Consider the following 19,919-nt stretch of genomic DNA (forward strand, 5'->3'; position numbering starts at 1 on the left):
TGTAGCAAAGCCCAAGCAAGGTAGCTGCCCATATACAGGTTGTGTAGAGAATACTGTCCCTTGATTCAATTATACTTTTGTATCTCAAAAGTTTTAGAAGTCCTCTCCAGCAAATTGTGTTTGAGTTTAGTTACTAAAATCATTTCATTTGTGAAGCAGTAGTGTTTCAACCTGAAAGTATTACTGCTATAGTTGTAATTATTGTCCAGTGACTCATCCCCTCCCACACTAGAAAGTAAATTTAAACAACTAATTTGTGAGATACAGATTGCTTTGTGTTAATTGCTTCAAGATAAAATCACCTTTTTTGGGGGGGGAGGTTTGGTCATTCAGGTCTGAATTAAAGCTAAGCTGATGACAATGTTCAATTTAAGTTTGTCTAATGCTGATGAAAGACATTCATACAAAGCATCCTCTTTTTTTTTTTTTTCATATAACCCCATTCTTTGGTGGCAGCTGGGGTTGTGGCTCAGTGGTAGAGTACTTGCCTAGCACAGGCAAGGCCCTGGGTTTAATCCTCAGCACCACATAAATAAATAGAGGTTAAAAAAAGCATTCTTATGTGAAGGATGCTAAATGTTTCTTCATATAAATTATCACTTTCAAGGGCTGGGGTTGCATGTGAGGCACTGGGTTTGATCCTCAGCACCACATATAAATATAAAGGTACTTTGTCCATCTACAACCAAAAAAAAAAGGTTTTGTTTTTTTTTTTTAAATTATCACTTTGATATACGTGTTTTATTTATTTTTATGAGAAAACAGAACAATGTATCAGTTTTGCTACATTTTAATAGTAGATTTTAAGGGAGCAACATCAAACATCAATAACATCAAACAAAAAGGTACTGAGTACTCCACAGGGTACAGAGTGCTGCCGAGCACCTTGGAAAGTTTACATGACATGGAGAAGATGAGGCCCTTCTCTTGAGAAGTTTAGTCTGGAAATTTTGACTACTCAGTTTCAGTTGAGTGAACATTTTATTAAGGCAAATTCTTCATTTCCTAGAACTACTGTAGACTGAACTATTTTTGCACTTGTGAAATTAACCCAATCCAGATGAAAGAAAAGACTAAATTTGGTTGATAATTCTTTCAGGCTCATATAGTTTTATTAACATTCATCTAGTAAACAAAACTGACCTAACAGACAACTGAAAAATTAAAGACTAGATCTCTTGAAGTGCAAAGGCTAAAATGACTGTTATTCATTTTAAAAAGCAAACAGATGGTATGATTAAGGTTTACACTAGTTTAAAAATAGGCCAAGTATTGCATTCCCTTTATGCATTGTTCATTTAAAATAGTGAATATTAAAATACATGGGTTCTACATGTAACCCACAAAAAAGCTCCTCACAAATCTTTATGTTCTGTGTATCAAATATCCACCCTTGTGTACTATGAAAGTTTTATTTATGTCTCATCAAGTTAAAATAATGAAATTATAATAGGCTAATGACCTGCATATTTTCATATGAATGTCAATATATCTAAATAGGAAATAAATGGCAGTCATATCTACCTATATTAAAAAAAATAGAATATCTTTCCAGATTTTGCATACTCATCACTTTATAAAGACAAGGTATTCAGGTTTTAAGGTTTCACAATCGGTTGTCAGAAAAACAGCAGTTGATTCCTGCAGTATCTCATTAGCATCTGACTCAATTATTTTTAGATGACATGATTTAGAAGACGTAAATCCACCCCAAAATTTGTAATTATTCTGAGAGAGATGGTTTTAATGTTAACCCTAGAAACAATAGCAATGTGATGTAGAACAACTAATCAACATGACTAAAAATGTGCTCACTTTCAGAAAAACAATCTGGTCATCTGGGAAAAAAATCACAGCTACAATCTAGGGAACACTCCCATATAAGATATTGATCTGATCAAGGCACACATCAGATGAGGGTGAATTTAGGCCAGCTCTAAGGAACAGCCTATAAGACAGACCATAACTGATCCAATATCCTTTCAAAGCAATCTGGTACTATCCTACCCACTTCAATTCACAAGTTTGAAGTTAATTCAAATCAAAAGACCATATTGGAGCAAAAGTGAACAAATGTGTAAACTCTAGCACATTCTTATTGCTGTATTAAGTTTGAAGATGAGCATACCTACCACAGCAGTATTGTTCCAGGAAGCAGGGTAGGAACAGTGGTAAATTAGGAAACAGGCTATTAATTGCACAATTAATAGAAAAGTAAAAACAAGTCTCAAAATCTACAATAAACCTGTATCCAAAGGAGTCATAACAATGAGGTGCTGGACATTAGTTCTGTGGTACAGCTTTGCAATGGACTCACTGGCCTATAGGTACGGCTCACTTCCTGCCTCCTGAAGGATGAATACACTACACAGAGCTATGATGGTTTCTACTGAGTGGTAAAATTCACAGAAATTAGACATTACTCATGTCAGAATCATTCCTTGTGCAAAGTTTGATGTAGATGAAGATAAAGTGGTTTCTTGGTCAATAACTGCAATTTCTTTTAAAGTCAGTGGGTTTCTTGTATCTGTAACCACAATAGATTTAAAATACTTTGATGATTGATCTACTCCAATGTTACATTCTCGATAAGAGGGACTAAGAAGAAACATGAACTAGTAACCATTAGAACAGTACGAATCCTATATGTATATCACTCACAGTTCTATTACAGTTGGCCCAGGTTTAATCTCATCCATCTCCATGAAAGCAAAACACTTGGTGCTGGTAAACCTTTTTTTAGGCTTGTAGTGTTTGAATTCAAAGAAGATAGCTGCACCTAAGGAATTAAAACAAACAACATAAGCCAGAGACCATACATTTCTTATGTGTCACCAGAAGCCTCTCCTCTAGGTCCTGCAGCCTCCTGGATCTTTTGGAGTACAAGATCTGGGGGTCTTTATAACCAAAGACAAGCTGAACAGCTATAAATTAAAGAATCAATAGCATTATCAACACCAACTCTAGTCTCAGAATACTAAAGAAAATCAAGAAAAAGTTAATTTTTTCCTCATCACTTAACAAGGTTCATTTTTTGATATTAACATGTTTGTTTTGTAATTTTAAAATGTTTTAGGAGGTCAAAAGACTTTAATCTCAGGCCATGTGGCTCACAGGTTCTACTCCTGAGCAACAAATGCTGGAGAAATCTAACTAATTGAAGGCAAACAGGTGACTAAAATATGGGATCATTAAAACTTTTTTACATTTTTTATTGTCTTCATATTCATAATGTACTTCATTAACTATTAATTTATGTACCTGAATATCTAAGATTCTATTCATCAAGATTTAGATATTTTAAGTCTTAATTCAATGATGCCAGCTGATCACTTCCTAATCAGTTCCTAGATAGATTTCACAAATCTTACAGAAGTGGTATAGTGTATAGTCTTTGTTCCTTTCCTTAAGCATATCAGCTATTTCCTTTGTGATAATTATTTTCCAGGACTAACATCCTAAGTCTCTTAAATCTATTGTGGATATTAGCACTTACTAAGGAAAAAAGAAAAACACCCTTTTAAATTGCAATAACATAATTTTTTTGAAGTAGATTTTAAATATTTTAAAAAATACAAATATATTTGGGCAAGAAATACGGCTAACCCTCTGGGGGCTTTTTCTCCCCAAACTCCTGTAACTAAGAATCAATAAACACAGGCCTATGGATTAAAAACTTGCTTAAGTTTAATTAAAAAGTTATGCAAAAAATTACTCCCATTTCCCCTTGTGCAAAAAAAGAAAAGTATTAATAAAACTGAATTAGGTCACCAGGGTTTTCACACTGCCTTTTCTTAAGAGATGAGGAAAAGGGGGATAGTAGAGGATAGGAAAGGTAGCAGAATACAACAGTTACTAATAGGGCATTATGTAAAATTGTGGATGTGTAACCAATGTGATTCTGCAATCTGTATTTGGGGTAAAAATGGGAGTTCATAACCCACTTGAATCTAATGTATGAAATATGATATGTCAAGAGCTTTGTAATGTTTTGAACAACCAATAAAAATAAATAAATAAATAAAAATAAAATTTATTAAAAAAAAAAGATGAAGAAAAGACTAACACATATTTTTCACTATCTACAAGATTAAAAATTGACTTAACACTACTTACTCTGAGCCAGGAGAAAATGGAAGTTGTTTCCTCCCATTTCTTCTCTTCTTTTAGAATAAAGTTACTTTAAAGTATCCCCTTTTACATAATCTCTATCAGGGAATCAACTTGACATACAAAAATTTTAATTCAAGGAAGAAAGAACAGTACTGAAACATTTTGCAATCTTATATGTTTATTTAGCTGACAGATCTGTATGCCAACTTCTTGACTTGACCTAATTTTTTTTCCATTTGTTTTTTGGTTTGAGGGGTTTTGTGTGTGTTTTCTGTTTTGCTTTGAGAGGTGATACATAAAGAGTTATGAAAATTCAGAGTTAAGCATTGAGGTGGAATGCACTTATTCCCAATCCTTCTGTTTTTCCAAGTGACTTGGAACAAACTCCAGTCTTTGAGTTACCCATGCTTTTCAACTAAAGTGTGGATGACTTCCGTTAGAGTTAAATAAGGCCTAAATAGTTAAGAAAAGAAATTCATTAAGTGATAAGTTATATATCTGTATAAATGTTCCTTAATGTTAGGCAAAGCATGATCAATCTGATTTTTTTTTACTTAAATATAACAGTTTTTGTTTATTTTTCTGCTTAATGGACTCAAGAGCAATTTCATTTGGAATTGAATATATCTAGATATTATTTGAATGGTACCTTTTGCTCTTCTGTGAATTCAGAATTGTTGTGTTGAGCTTGGGCCTCTTTTTGTAGATGTCTTGCTAATCTGTAAGAAAACATTTTTTTTTTAGAACTGAAAGCAAACTATCTCAACTGCAACAAAGTAAAACAAATTAAATCTCTTAAAAACAATAAAGTACATAATACTTCGTCATTTTCAAGGCAAATCTACATTACCCTGAGAATCAAACTTTTTACAAAAAGTTTGTACAAAATAATGATGCAATAAGATACTTTTCATACCATTTCACTGGGATAAATTTCGGAATCTTAGAGCTGCAAAGAATCTCAAAAAGCACATAATTCAACTTTCTTTACTATGCACTAATTTCTTCTATAAACAACCAATAAATAGTTGTCCAGATTCTACTTTAACACTTCCAGTGAGCACCAATAAGAGTATCAACCATAGATAAGTTATACGTTATCATTCTATCATAATTAATTTCCCAGTAAGATTTGCCCAAATCCAAATTACAGCCATGACAATAACTCCATTAAAATATGCTTTTGAAACACTTTCAATGGAAAAATAAAGAAAAGCCGTCCACCAATCAAAAACAGAAAATACTGCTTGCCCAGTTATCATCATATCTAAAAATGGCAGGTAGGCCTTGAGTGAGTTTTCCAGGATGAATTTATGATGCTAGTCCAAGCTCAACGGTGAAGATCCAAAGCTATTTCTGAGACAGTAAAAGGCAAAAATTTACTCTTATGAAGAAAGGGGGGGGGGAGACCAATTTTAGACACAGTATTTGATTAGACATGTTTCTAAACAAGATATAAAAATGGCCAATAAACACATGAAAAGATATTCAGTATCATTAGACATCAGGGAAATGCATATAAGAATCATAAAATAATTACTTAGCACCCATGCAGATGGATATAATTAAAAAAAAAAAGAGAGATGAAGAAAATAATAGGCGTAGGGAGAGTACAGAAAAAACTGGAACCCTCAAACATTGCTGATGGGAATGTAAATTGGTGCCAGCAGTTGTGGAAAAGTTTAATATAGTTAAATACAGAGGAGCTGTATGCTCCATCAACTCCTAGATGGATATATCTAAAAGAACTAAAAATAAATGTTCGCACAAAGCACATGTACACAAATGTTTACAGCAGCATTATTTGTAATAATCAAAAAGTCATACAACCAAAATGTCCATCAATTAATGGATGAACAAAACATGGTACATATATTCAGCAGAATATTATTCAGTCATAAAGAGGAATGAAACTCAGATAATATGCTAGCTACAGTATGAATGAACTTCAAAATGATTATGCTATATAAAAGAAGTCAGATGTAAATGGTCGTGTTATATGATTCCATTTACATGAAATGTCCAGGAAAGGTAAATTCATAGAGAAAGAAAGCAGATGAGTGGTTGCCAGGATATGGAGAAATTTAGAATGATTGACACCAGGTATGAAGTTTCTTCTGGGAGTGGGAGAAATTTTTAGGAATTACAATAGTGATGGTTATATCACACTGTGAATACATTAAAGACCACTTCACTGTACACGTTAAAATAGTGAGTTTTATGGTATATGCTAAAAAAATGCAAGAAAAAAGCTAGCAAAAGATTTAGAAAATAAGATTGTTATTTTGGTTGAGGTATGGGAGTAGGAATGGCAGCAAGTGCTAGCTAGAAAAAGGCAATTAAAGAAGAGAGTTCATCACAGTTCCAAAAAACAAGTACTAGATAGGAGTTCTACTCTATGCAATCACATCTTTAAAGATCAAGTAGTATTCTCAATGGTCTCTATCCTCTTTATGAAAAGTCTGCATCCTTTATCATTAAGAAATTCTTACAAGAAATCTTAACATTTGCTAAGATAGCTCCACCATGTTACTTAGTCAAATTTTCATCCATTTACTTACTTGCTTCCAAAGCTGGAAACCACACAATATATTTTCCTAAAATGTCATTCATTGACTCACAGTCTCACATTTTTATGAATTCTTATGCAGGAGAAGGTACAAATAAATATGGCCCATTGTCCTTTTTCTGGATTTGCTTTCTTTTTTTAAAACTCTTGCTGACCTATGTGGACTCTTACAGGAATTCATGGTCTATACACCCTTAGCAATGTCAACTATACATCCCTGAGTTCAGGGAAGTTATAGTGTAATAGTTTCTTTATTTGAATATTTCTACATATAATTTGCTAAGTGTGGCTATCAATTCTTTTTTTTCTTTAAATAGTTTTGTTTTGTTATTTTTTTTAGTTGTAGTTGGAACCAATACCTTTTATTTTATGTATTTATTTTATGTGGTGCTGAGGATGGAACCCAGTGCCTTGCACATGCTAGGCAAGCACTCTACCAATAAGCCTAAGCTCCAGCCCCAGCCCCTAAGCAGGATTCTTGTCAGGAAAAAAAAAGTATAGCTTTTAACTCCTGTTTAAATACTAATAATCAGGGCTGGGGTTGTGGCTCAGTGGTAGAGTGCTCGCCTAGCATGCACAAGGCACTGGGTTCGATCCTCAGCACCACATAAATGTAAGGAACACCTACAACTCAATAGGTAAGAGATAATTCAATTTAAAAAATAGGTAAAAGATTTGAACAGACATTTCACAAACAAGATTTACAGAGGGAAAACTAAGCATATGAAAAGACATTCAACATTATTAGACATTAGAAAAATGTAAATTAAACCTATAGTTAAGTATACTGATAATGGCTACAATAAAGAAAATAATAATAAATACTGCTATACAGAGAAACAGAAAACCCCTTCATACTGCTGGTAGAGATACAAAATGGTACACCCAATTTGGAAAATTTGACAGCTACTGTAAAAAGTTACAAACTTAACATATGACTCAGCAATTCTACTTATAGGTATTTATTCAAGAGAAATGAAGAATATGTCCACATAAAATATTGACATGAATGTTCAATGCAGTTTTATTGATAATAACCAAAATGCAAATGTCAACCAACTAATGAGTGAATTGGCACATAAAACATGAGACAGCCATACAATGTAATACTGTAAATTCACCAATAAAAAGGAATAAAATCATAATACATGCTAACCCTAACCCTACCCCTACCCCTACCCCTAAACCTAACCCTAACCCAACACTAACCCAAAACCCTAAACCCTAATCCTAACCCAACCCTAACCCTTAACCCCAACCCCTAACCCTAAACCCTACCCTCACCCTAATCCTAACCCCAAACCCTACACCCTAACCCCAACCCCAACTCTAAATCCTAAACCTAAACCCTAACCCCCTAACCCTAACCACGCCAACCCCAACTCTAACCCTAACCCTAACCCTAACAACCCTCACCCTCACAACCCTAACCCTAACAACCCTAACCCTAACCCAACCCCAACCCTAACCCTAAATGCCTATTCTGTCTCTAGAAGCAGGTTTCTGCTCTCAAGGTTCTTGAGATAAGATTTACTTATATAATTAACCAGAGAAGAAAATAAGGCTGTGTATAATGAAATGCTGAATTAGCTAACTGAACACAAATGAAGTAAATTCAGAGTTAGGACAGGATCCAGGCTTGAAAAAATTGGCTATCTGCAGAGATAGAATGTGGATAAATAGGTACCTTAAGATAAACAATAAAGCTGGATCTGGTGGTGTACACCTGTAATCCCAGTAGCTTGGGAGGCTGAGTCAGGAGGATCATGAGTTCAAAGTCAGCCTCAGCAAAAGCAAGGTGCTAAGCAACTCAGTGAGACCCTATCTCTAAATAAAATACAAAAAAGGATGGGGATGTGGCTTAGTGGTTGAGTGCCCCTGAGTTCAATCCCTGGTACCATCTCCCCCACAAAAAAAAAAAAAAAAAAAGATAAATAAGAAAATTTTCAAACCCTGCTCTACAGGAATCCTCAGGATCTTGTGAAGGGCAGGGCTACTATGTAAAAGTGCAGAAAGGACACTGCCCCTGCTCCTACCCTGGACTTCAATCAAAAAAGCTCTACTTTTTCTTGAAGTCTGATACTGGGGCTGGGGATGTAGTTCAGTGGCAGCAAGCAAGCCCTGGGTTCATCCCCTGCACCACCAAAAATAAAATAAACAAATAAATAAGTAGCGTGACAAGCTCCTTAATTTACAAATGCATTTTTTTAAATCCATAGAGTAATGTCCCAAAGATATGCAACTAATTAATGATACAGAACCCAGGTCTCTCAAATCCCAGTGCCCTTTTCACACCCAGCATTCCACAGGAAGGTGGATGGCGGTCAGTGCAAGTAAAGATTCTCAGAACATCCCAAACATTACAGCAGAGCCCCCAAACATTACAGCCAGGCCAAAACGTGGGTATACTGCCATGTCACAGGTCTCAAATTGGGACAAGCTTGGAGGAGCATAGGAAGAAGGACCCAAGAAAACCTCAAAATAATACACAGTCACCCTCCTGAAGCAGGTCTTGAAGTTTTAGGGAATCTTCTAAGAATAAAACCTGCTCAAAGAAATGCTGTATTTGAGGTGGGTCCGTGATGGGATTTCCTTAGCAGAATCATTGAGCTGTGTTCCATAAGGGAAGCAGTAAAAGGTTAAAAATGCAGGAAAAGCCTGAACTCAAGGATGAGTTTGCATTTGTTTCAAAGCAATGCTTACACTGCACAGTTTTCAGAAAAGCACTAAGAGGGTGCACCCCTTTCCCCAGGCTGCTGGCTGCAAGCAGAAATGTATAAGCTCCACCAGCCTCTAAGCTTCTACAGCAACACAAGTAATAAAACTGCTAATTTTACTCTTGTGCTCATGTAAGAAGAACTATTATAGTACATTAAAATGCTTCTACCATCAGTTGGCTACTCCCCACAGCATCCCTTCTACACTGGTATTGTGACCACCTTATTATTGGGGAAAATAACTGTAGAAGTCAATACCAGAGTCAAAATAAGATGTCTAGAACTTATTAAAATGCTCAGTCCACACAGCAGCAGCAGCATGAACACATATCTCCCTAGCTAGTACTCATATGCTTATCACATTTAATTTACTAAAAAATTTTCAATTTTCACAAGAACTTAAAACCTAGTAAGATCCATCCAATCATGTCTCAAGCAACACATTTAAAATGAAATTCCTACCTTGTTCCCCAAAAAGCACTCTTTCCCAACTTCCTTACAACTATCTGTTCACAGCACTATTCTTCTCTGGATAACCAAAGCTCAAAACTTAAATATTTTCTTTGTCTCTAACTAGCTGTTAAACACTTTAAAATAAGTGCTTTGGTCACAGCATTGTCCAGAACAAAAACAAAAGACTTCAACACTCCCTACTGCCTAGCAAATGAAAGCAAACTCTTCCACCAGGGCAGGGTACTCAGTGCTCTGTACAGAAATGCCCCAACCTGCCTTCCTCCACTCTCCAATATACAGCCCAGGTAACAGCTAGTCCAAAAGCCTGTACTTACTTCCCAATATACTTAGTGCTTATTACAGGATAAGATCTTGGGAAAGTCACTTAATCTGAACATTATTTTACTCCACTCTAAAATGGGCATAATAATGCTTGCCTGAAAAGTCTAACTGAGGTAATGTAAAATGAGTGCTGTCATAAATTTTAGGGCACTATAAAAATACAGACATTATTATTATGTCACAGTTATGGTAATTTTATGTCTTGCTCAGAAAAGAGGTAAGTTAGCCCCAATAAAACACAAAATAACAAGAGTTTAAAGATGGAAGCAATAAAAGAAATACAAAACAAATGTAAGATCATAAAATGGAACTGGGAATGAGTCTAAGAAAAATGCATATCACAACTGCATGTGGATTAGCTTCCTTTCAGGTGAAAAATTTGGTCTAAATACTGTATTTGACTTGAAAAAGAAACAAAGTCAATTAGACAATTCTATGTCTACAAGACTAAAAACAAACCCAGTGGTCAGAAATAAAACAGTTCCTATGACAAAATGCTGTTCTTCTAAGTCATGTAATTGGACAGTCTCCTCACAGCCCTTATAGAGTGTCAGTGATCCTGTCGCTGCTCCATGATGTCTGCATCCCTGGTAGCACTTGTAACCCACATGTGGCTCCCAGAGACCCCTCGTTAATCCTAACACACCACTTCTATCTCCCCAGGCTTTATTTCAGGACTCTCCAGCACCCCTGCAGGGACAGCACCTGCTGGCCTCTGAGCACAGTCTCTCTGCAGAAACCTTGCATTTTCCCACTCCTCTAAATTCATTTTGCTCAGCTCAAGTCTCACCTTCTACATAAGGCCACTCTGAGCAGCAGGAATGTAGGAAAGGGAGAGATGGAGGCTGGAGAGTCAGCAGGGGCCACCTGTGTGGCTCCATGGAGACACTAGGCTCTCCACACAAGAAAAAAAGAGAGGAGAGGGAGGGAGGTGGGAGCGAACCCAAAGTCCTGTGTTCTTATCTGTTAGAACAGTTCAGTAATGAAGGCAGGTCGGCAGGTCAGTTACCACACCAGGGTAAGAACACGGTGCTGGGTGAAGCAAAGCTTTACAACAGATTCTATCTACACTGCCTTCAGGCCATAACAGGCTACTATGGATGCTCTGGTTGATTCCAACTCGGACATGCCCCATTTCTTTTCTGATGTTCACTTCCACATGTTTTAATATGCAATATATGCATTGTTTTTAAATTTCCCTTGCTTAAATAAATAAACCAATCTCTTCACAGTCTTATATTTACTTGTTATCCCCAAAATGACAGACACAGGACCAGATATACATCAGGTCATTTTTTTAAGCTAAAAATTATTTAAGACACCTATTTTTAAAGATAACACCTTGTTGCAGTATAAATCAACAAAAAGAAGCAACTTTTTTTCATTAAGCAGACCATTAAAATAACTGCACTAAACATGAAGACACCCAAGTCACTTTTTCAGTGCATGCACACAGCCATCAGTACAACTCCAATACTTAGACCACATCACATGTTAAAGCAAATGCGTCTGAAAACATGTAACACATTTCCTTCCCAGCCATTCCAGTTTATATTTTCTATTGCACAGACAATGCTCACTAGGGGGAAAAATAAATCCTACCATAATTTGTTATTTCATTCATTTAATTTTATACACTATTTCTACAGTTCTAACCTAAGACACAATAAAGTAACAGAGAATTATGAATTATGTGACAAATTAAACTGTACTTGATATGATTTTCAGTACTGCAGGCTATATAAAGCTGACACAAACACTCATATTAAGCTTAGTTTTATACTTTTCACATTTTTTTTCAATTAATATAATGTATCCTCTCTAAATATCCAGTTTCCTGGACAGAACTTCAAAAGACAAGCAAAACTAGTTTGCTGATTCTTCTTCTGCTCAATTACTAGTCCTGTCAGCAAAATTTGGGCAAAACTGAAAACTTTTGTCTGCTTAAATAGGGGAAGGCCCCACAGAAAAGCTCTGTAAGATATCCTCTCACTCAATGAATTAACATCCTACAGTAAAACACACAAAACCTTGTCAACTACACACACTGCATATTAAGAGCTTCTTCAAACCACAACTTGTGAAACGAAAGAAAATTTTCATATTCCAACTTCTACACCGTGAATAGATCAGTAAGCCAGGCAATGGCTCCACACGCTATTTTTGTTGCCATTGCTATTACTGATCAAGAGTGTGTAAGAGCTCATTGTCAGTCTAGAACAGAAATACTTCAGCACAAAATAAAATCAATTTAAAACTTCAGTTACTCAGTCATCTTTATTCATAAAGATTATAACAACAATGTGCAAAAATATATAAGGAAACTACTCCTGTGCAGCTTGATTAGGTGAAATGTTTACAGATGTTTCCTATATTATAGGTTATATACATAAGTCAAATTTCCTATATAAAACTAAATTTGGGAGTTGGGGAGGAGACATTTGAATATTAATTTATTTTTAAAGATGCAGATAGGACTTTGTGCAATGTATTTTTGTAAATGTTTTTCAAAATATTTGTCTTTGTTAGTGTTTCTTTTGCTGCCACCAAATTGGTAAGATGCTATTGAGATGTTTAGAGAGTTTAAATTTTTAAAAGTGCACCTGATATCTCAGATGAATAATAAACAGTATATTTCTTTGCTCAAAAAAATATATAAGGAATCTACTATCCTTTGTGAACTTTAATTATCAACTCTTTTAACCACCCCCAAAGACATTTCTACTATTTAGGCAACATAATAAAGACAAAAATTAAGCAAAATTCTGGCCCAAAGGGTCTCCTGCCAAAAAGGGAAAGATCCATTCACAAAGGATACAAAAACTCAAAATAGATGTGTTACTGAATGAAATCCACAACTTTTAACATTAACCCTAAGATTAGATTTCCTCGAAGGAATAAATGCCTGCTCAAGCATTTGGCATTGAAGAAGATATGGAAAACAAGAACATGGTGACAAGGAAGGGGCAGGTTTTGTCCATGACCTGTTTTGTTCTGTAAACAATGATTATCTGAATAATTCTAAAAGCAGAATCTCCTTTAGGAGAAACACATCTTTATACTAATCAACAAAACCATGTCACTGAACCAGCACTGATGTGTAAACGCAAGTTAAGGCAGTTGCACACCATTATTTTTAGTAGTGCTTAAAAGAAGACTAAAATGCAAAACGTAGGGCTGTTGGTTTTCAATATAAAAACAAAACAAAAAAACGGTAAGGTGATCACCATATCACATCTATAGTCCTCCAACTATAAAAACAACTCTTCATGAAAGTGAGTGGTTAATTTTAAAACACACACAACTAGATTCAAAATCAAGCAATACAAATTCAAGAAACATTTCAACTACTTCTTTTCTTAACAACAAAAAACTTATTTAAAAATTTTTAAAAATCTAGTTTTATCATTTTAGAACTACCAACCTAAGATATTCAAGGTTCTCTTAAATATCTTTGGAGGCTTGATGAGAGTAATTTGACACTCTGAACCCTGAAATTATTCCAAAAGCCACTAACCAGATGAGTGACATATTAACAATTACTTCAACCTAGGCAGTAATGAGTACATTTTATTTCTTCTGCTCTTTGCTATACACTGATGCGGAGAATAACAAATTAAAACTGTGACTGAACGCAACATCATTTACACCTAAGTAACAGCCACAGTTTGTGTTTTCCCTGACTACTGGTGTTTTTGACTATGACAAAATGAAAGAAATTTAAAAAGTTATTTTGGGGAAAGAGGTTAAAAAGTACTTTTAGTAGCTTGGAAGCAGGACAGTCCTTTAGAAATTAACTACATTTGATCAGCTGTCATACAAATGCTCAAGATTTGCACCATTACAATTAACAAGGGGGGCAAGCTGACAAAGAATCACGAGTGGGCTTTCTGGTGAGACGCACTCTAGATGCCTGTAAAAGAAGCCAGGCAGCCATGCAGGAGCTCGGAAGGGTTCACCAGCAACCAAAATACCCTACCACACTTGGCCCACAAGCAGGGTGAGGAATAAAGCACAGCAATTTGATCAAATTCCCACAGCAGTTTTAGTCATTACCATAAGACACACTAGTTAAAAACATGATGAAAAATGCCTGAGAATCTACTAATACATAAAAATCATAAAGTGGAACCATTACCTTGCAATAGAACTATTTAAAAAATCATCAATCAAAACAAAAGGCCCAAATTTATCCAGACTAATTAAGAGAAATTCAAAAATAATTCTAATTACGTTTCTAAAAATTTTAAAGCACATACTTTCCTGTAGGTAGTCCACCTTATTTTAAACACTAACTTCAACCTAAAACAATATACTGCTCTCATTCTCTTGAATTCAGCTCAATGCATTCAAACAGGCTCTAAAATAAATGGCACCTCCATAAATCTGATTAAGAAACACAGCTTCTTATAAAAATTTGAGGAAGCACAACAAACCCATCTAAAACAAGCATGTATATGAAACACTTTTATAATTATCCTTATTTAAAATCCATGCTCTTCTCTTGAGAAGAAATGAATTTTTACTATAGCATGGAAAGCTAATCACAGTATAAGGCTAGTTAACAACACCCATCCTTTTTCTACATTAAAAATATCTTAACAATGAAACTTAATGTGTTACCTGAAATTTGTAAAATGCAGTGTGTATTTTATCATCCCGGATAAACTATCTACAGCCTCAGTAGCGGTTAAATTGCAGCTATAAAGGAAACTATCCCAAGATAAATGGTTTCCCTATGAGGAGGCTTCATTGCTACACTTCACCTCAGGACAATAAATCAAAGTAACTGCACCTTGTCCTCTGTCCAATGACATCATCAGTCTGACCACATGTTGGGAATGGGGTGCAAAACATATGCTATTTAAGGCATAAAACCATATTACTCTTTTTGTTCATCAGACTTCCTGCTTCAGGTCTCTAAGGCGGTCATTCACCTGAATATTCTCCAGAAAACTAGTTATTTCCTCCCTGATGCATTCAGGGCCTACCTACTGGAAGGGGGGCAGGATGGAGAGCACGAGTTATTTTAAGTTAGCTTGCTTTTAATCCTTTAGTCGATCAAATCTTAACATTTTGTTACAAGTTAAACTAAAGACTACTGTCCCACAAAGTATCTGGCTACCACCACTCTTCAGTGACCTACTGTGATGGAGGGTTTGACGTTAAATACCATTCCCTGAATACTCACTTTAAGAGCGCCCCCCCCTCTCTCTCACACACATACACACACATACACACACACACACACACACACACACACACGAAGAAAACGTGGATTGTCTGAACACTTTACCCGGGAAGGACCAACCATCACGACCCCCGTTTCCTGTAAACAGGAAAAGTGATCTGCCCTTCCCGGGCCAACTGTCCTCAATCACCTAAACCTGAGATTCTCTGACAACTCGACACCGCGGGGCAGGCGTGGGAGAGGAGGGTCGCTCAGGGCGGCAGATGCGCTCCCCACCGCCGCACTCCGGCTCTGTGCCCGCCGACCTGCGGGGGTAGAGCGCCGAGCGGGCGTAGGCCTCGCGGGCGCTGGGCTCCCCCGCTAGCAGGGGCCGGCGCTGGGTCCAGGCTCCCGGCCCGAGTCAGAGGCCGGGCGGGGCCCGTTCCCGCGGCCCCCGAGGGTGAGGCGCGGGCCGGCGGGAGAATATAAACAGGGCGTTGGGCTGTAAGTGGCTCTTATTAAAGGTCTGAATTACTAAACATGAGAGGCGGGGAAAGCCGGGCGGCCATATCAATAATTAGACATTATTCAAATGAGCATGGCTCGCCGGCGGAGGCGGAGGCCTCCGCACCGGGCCGGGCCCCACTCCGCGACCCGCACCGGCCCGCGCCTCCAGGCAGCGTGGGCGCCCCGACACCCGCGTCCACAGGCCGCGCGGCCTGGCGACGCTCCCGCCAAGGCCGGGCCGGAACCTGCACGCGGACCCCGACCCTGCCACCCCAGTCCGCCGCCCGCAGCATAGTGCCAGCCGGCGCTCCCTCCACGCCCCCGCCCGCGAACCCCGGGAGCGCCTGTCCGCATTGTCCTCCAGGCGGCCCCGCCCGCCTGGCGCGGGGAGTGGGGAGCGGCCGGCGGGCGGAGGGCGCAGGCCGCAGCCCCTGCCTGCCCGGTCCCGCCGCCGCGCCCCCCGCCGCCGCCGCGCCCGCCTGGGGGCTCGCGCTCCGGCCCCCCAGCTCCCCGCCGTTAATTATAATAATCCTGAGTACTAATAAATTATGCTAAGTCGCGGGGGGGCCGCGGGAGCCGGGCCGAGTATGAATATGAATATGTAAAATGCCATAATGATTACCTGCTGCTGCCGCTGCGGAACTCTCATCTTGACTCGCTGCTCCTCCGTCCGCCATTTTGAATATTATAACCAAAATAGCCCCGTCGATGAGCCCTCCCTCGCTCCGCACCCCTCCCCCGCCGCCTCGCCCCGCCCGCGCTCGCGCCAGGGGGCACGCGGCCGACACTACTCGCCGCTGGCCCCCTAAAACGCACTCAACCTGAGAGTCACCCTGGCGCTCCTTCTTTTGGCCATGGCTCTATGCATGCGTGACTCCCTCCACGCGCCTGAGAAGCAGTTCGCGCATGCGCTTCTTCCCTTGCCGCCCTCCTGAAGCCCGGCCCCAGCGAAAAGTGTAGTGTAGAGCGCTGGTGTCTTCTGACGGTTTTCCGGGCTGCTTTCCGCGCGGTTGACGCGCTAACAAAGCAGGGGCCGCGGCCAGCTAGGTGACTTCCGGCCCCGGGGCCTCGCCACACTTCCCCTTGGGCTCCCGGGTGGGTCGCCTGCCTCTTGGCACAACTGGACGGCCTGACCAGAGCCATGGACTTGGCCTCGCCATGCCTCGAGTAGTGGGCAGCCCAGTGGGCGGTCTCCGGCGTACCCCTTGCTTGGTGAGGAGTGGGGACTGCGAGGCCGGTAGCCCTGGGCTCGGGCTCCTGCCGATTGTCTAATGACTTCTCCTGTATAAACTCCCAGGGTTTTTCAAGTTCTCTCTCAAGATAATGAGAAAAGTAGTTGGTGGAAAGAAAAGGCCCGCCCTGAAGTGTCCTGCAGGGGTGAAGTGTCCTGCAGAGGTCACTAAGGTCTCCACCGCCACTGGCAGGGCCTGGGGGAGAGCAGTCGTCCTAACGGCCAGGCAGGCCACCGCCAGCGCGAGCCCGGTTGAGCTGCTGACGCTGGCGCCCAGGGCTCTGTCTCTGATGGCCACTCTGTGGGTTGAAACCGGTCCTGGTGGTTCAGCCCGTGGGGACTCGCAGGAGCGAGGAAGCCAAGCGGTGGGACCGCCGGCTGTTAAGAACCAGGCCAGAGGAGTCCTGAAACCAGACCAGGGGCCTGCTCAGGGTCAGCGGCTGTGTCCACACAAGTACAGAGCCCTTCCTCAGGGCCACGAACCTGAACTCCTCTCCGAGAACTCACATGCCCTTATTGAAATCTATAGCTTCTATTTAATCTTAGTTGCACACTTTGATTCAGAAAGTAAATTAGTGTGACATCAGAAAGGCATTGAAGCTAGTGAATGTGCTCTTCAGTCTTTACTATTTCATTTCCATAAAAGGAAATCTTCATGGAGTGAATTTTAAGGAAAATTTTCTGTGAGAAAAATGTTTAAAATAGTTATGTCGATGTTTCATGTTTATCTTAATGAAAAAATGTTTCAAACTGCCTAGAGAAACTCCTGGGCTGCTTAGGTGCTCACAAACGAAGACATAATAGTACTTAAACAGTTATATAAGGATTTTTAAAACTGCTGAAGTCTTGTAATCTACAAAAACTTTAGGAGCGTCTTATATTCTGCCATGAACTTTACTAGGTAGTAGGGATAGGAAAATGTTGAAACACTGCCTTGACCTCAGCAAGCATAGGGTTGTCAAGACTCTCTGGAAGACAGGAACTCTGCTCGACCCAGTTTTCCAGGAGGGGGGAATTGAGGGATAGAGATGTCAAGTAACAGTCTTCACAGGCTGAGGAGAAACTTGGGATTGGAACTGGTAGCCTCCTTGTACTGAACTGAACTCTTGGCGCTGCAACATGCATTTTAAAAAGACTACAGGAAATGTATTTCAATGATAATCATTGCCTCAGGTGATATGATTAAAAATTACCATTTTTATGTTAATGTTATATCACTATTAAATAACAGAGTGGAAATTTAAATATAGGCAAGGAACAGTACTCTTAACCATTGTACTCTGTTTGCTATGGATCAGGCAAAATCTGGAGGTGTATATAGTTCACAGTGGGGAGAAAATACACTAACGTCCTGTGTGTAAGCTCAAAATAAAAATGTATGCATGAATGAGAACTTAACATTCACACAAAAACATGCACACAAATAGCAACTCTTATAATTGCCAAAAATCAGAAATAATCCAAATGTCCTTCAAAGATGAATGAATAAAACTGGTACATTTGTATCATGGGATACTGTTCAACAACAAACAGGAATAACCTGTTTGTATATTCAACAAGCTAAATGAATCTCAAAGCCATTATATTGAGTGAAAGAAACCAGTCTCAAAAGGTTACATAATCTGATTCTATATATGATGTCAACAAAATAGCAAAACTATAATGAAGGAAAACAGACCAGTGGTTGCCAGTGGGTAGTGACAGGGAAAGGTGTAAATGTAAGGAATAGGCACAAGAGAGGTTTTGGCAGGTAGTGCAGTTCTGCATCTTGACTGTGATACACATAAAGTGAATACACAGAACACATGCAAAATGAAGAGGGGTGGTCAATTCTGCCTAGACATTCCTGTATCATTGTGAATAATTCACTCTGTCTTACCAATCAGCATCATGCAAGGCTCCCTTGCAGCTAGATATGCCCTTGTGTTAATTTTTGGCTATTATATTATTGGGTGGGTTTTCCAGGATATCTCCTAAAAGAAGCAAATTTGTTTCCTTTTTTTTCCCTCTTTCCTGCTGTGTAGAATGCAGATACAAAGATCAAAATTTGGGCATCATTTTTGTATGCAGTGCTGTCTTCAAGATGCCATCTTCATACCATGTTAGGGACAGCAAGCAGATGGGGTCTTCACAGGTTCAGGAGAAGCTTGGGATTGGAACTGGTAGCCTCCTTGTACTGAACTTCACTCACTGCTGCCACATGCTTTTGTTAGAGACTCCAGGAAATGTATTTCAATGATTGTCATTGCCTCAGGGGACAAAAACTACCATTTTTTTTTAATGAACATCCTCAACAGTTCACCTGTTCAGAAAAATTAACATTCTACTTTAACAATTTGTTTAGTGGCCTAGGGAAGCCACTAAATTTTGCAGCAAAGGCTTTCAAGCCATGTTCCATGAAGCATTCAGGGTTGGCTTACATGAAAAGCCTTCTGCCTCCTCTGCAGCCAGAAAGGCTTTGCTATTTACCATGTTTGGTATCACTGTTTTTAAAAGTGTGTGTGTGTGTGTGTGTGTTTGTGTGTGTATTTGAATGTGAGACTGAGAGAGAGGGAAAGGAAAATAAATTACTGTATGGGAAGATTCACCCAAGAAATTTCATTGCTTGAAGATGCTTATGCTATACATCATTAAAGAAAGTAAATTTTACAAGTTTTCAAAATAAAATGGTCATGACCATTTTTTTTAGATATGAAGTATTGGGACCTCAATCTCCTTTTTGTGAATGTAAAGTGAACCCAGAAATTTTTCCAAGGAAGATTTGGACATATCTCAGATATTTCCATTTTATTTGTTTGTTTTGGTACCAGGATGGAA

The 19,919-nt window shown here is 38.9% G+C and overlaps 1 long non-coding RNA gene across 2 annotated transcripts; it reads right to left on the reverse strand.

Moving 5' to 3' along the window:
* Positions 1 to 774: 774 nt before the first annotated feature.
* LOC144256284 (uncharacterized) lies at positions 775 to 16,582 on the reverse strand. Of its 2 annotated transcripts, XR_013344059.1 has the most exons (4): positions 16,494 to 16,582; positions 4,763 to 4,832; positions 2,662 to 2,779; positions 775 to 2,527 (listed from the first exon to the last, which is right to left on the reverse strand). It is a non-coding gene; the product is annotated as an uncharacterized LOC144256284 (long non-coding RNA). The 2 variants fall into 2 exon arrangements; XR_013344058.1 differs by having other exon boundaries at positions 775 to 2,779.
* Positions 16,583 to 19,919: the final 3,337 nt, after the last annotated feature.

This window comes from Urocitellus parryii, chromosome 7 (genome assembly GCF_045843805.1).
Source record: "Urocitellus parryii isolate mUroPar1 chromosome 7, mUroPar1.hap1, whole genome shotgun sequence".
NCBI lineage: Eukaryota > Metazoa > Chordata > Mammalia > Rodentia > Sciuridae > Urocitellus > Urocitellus parryii.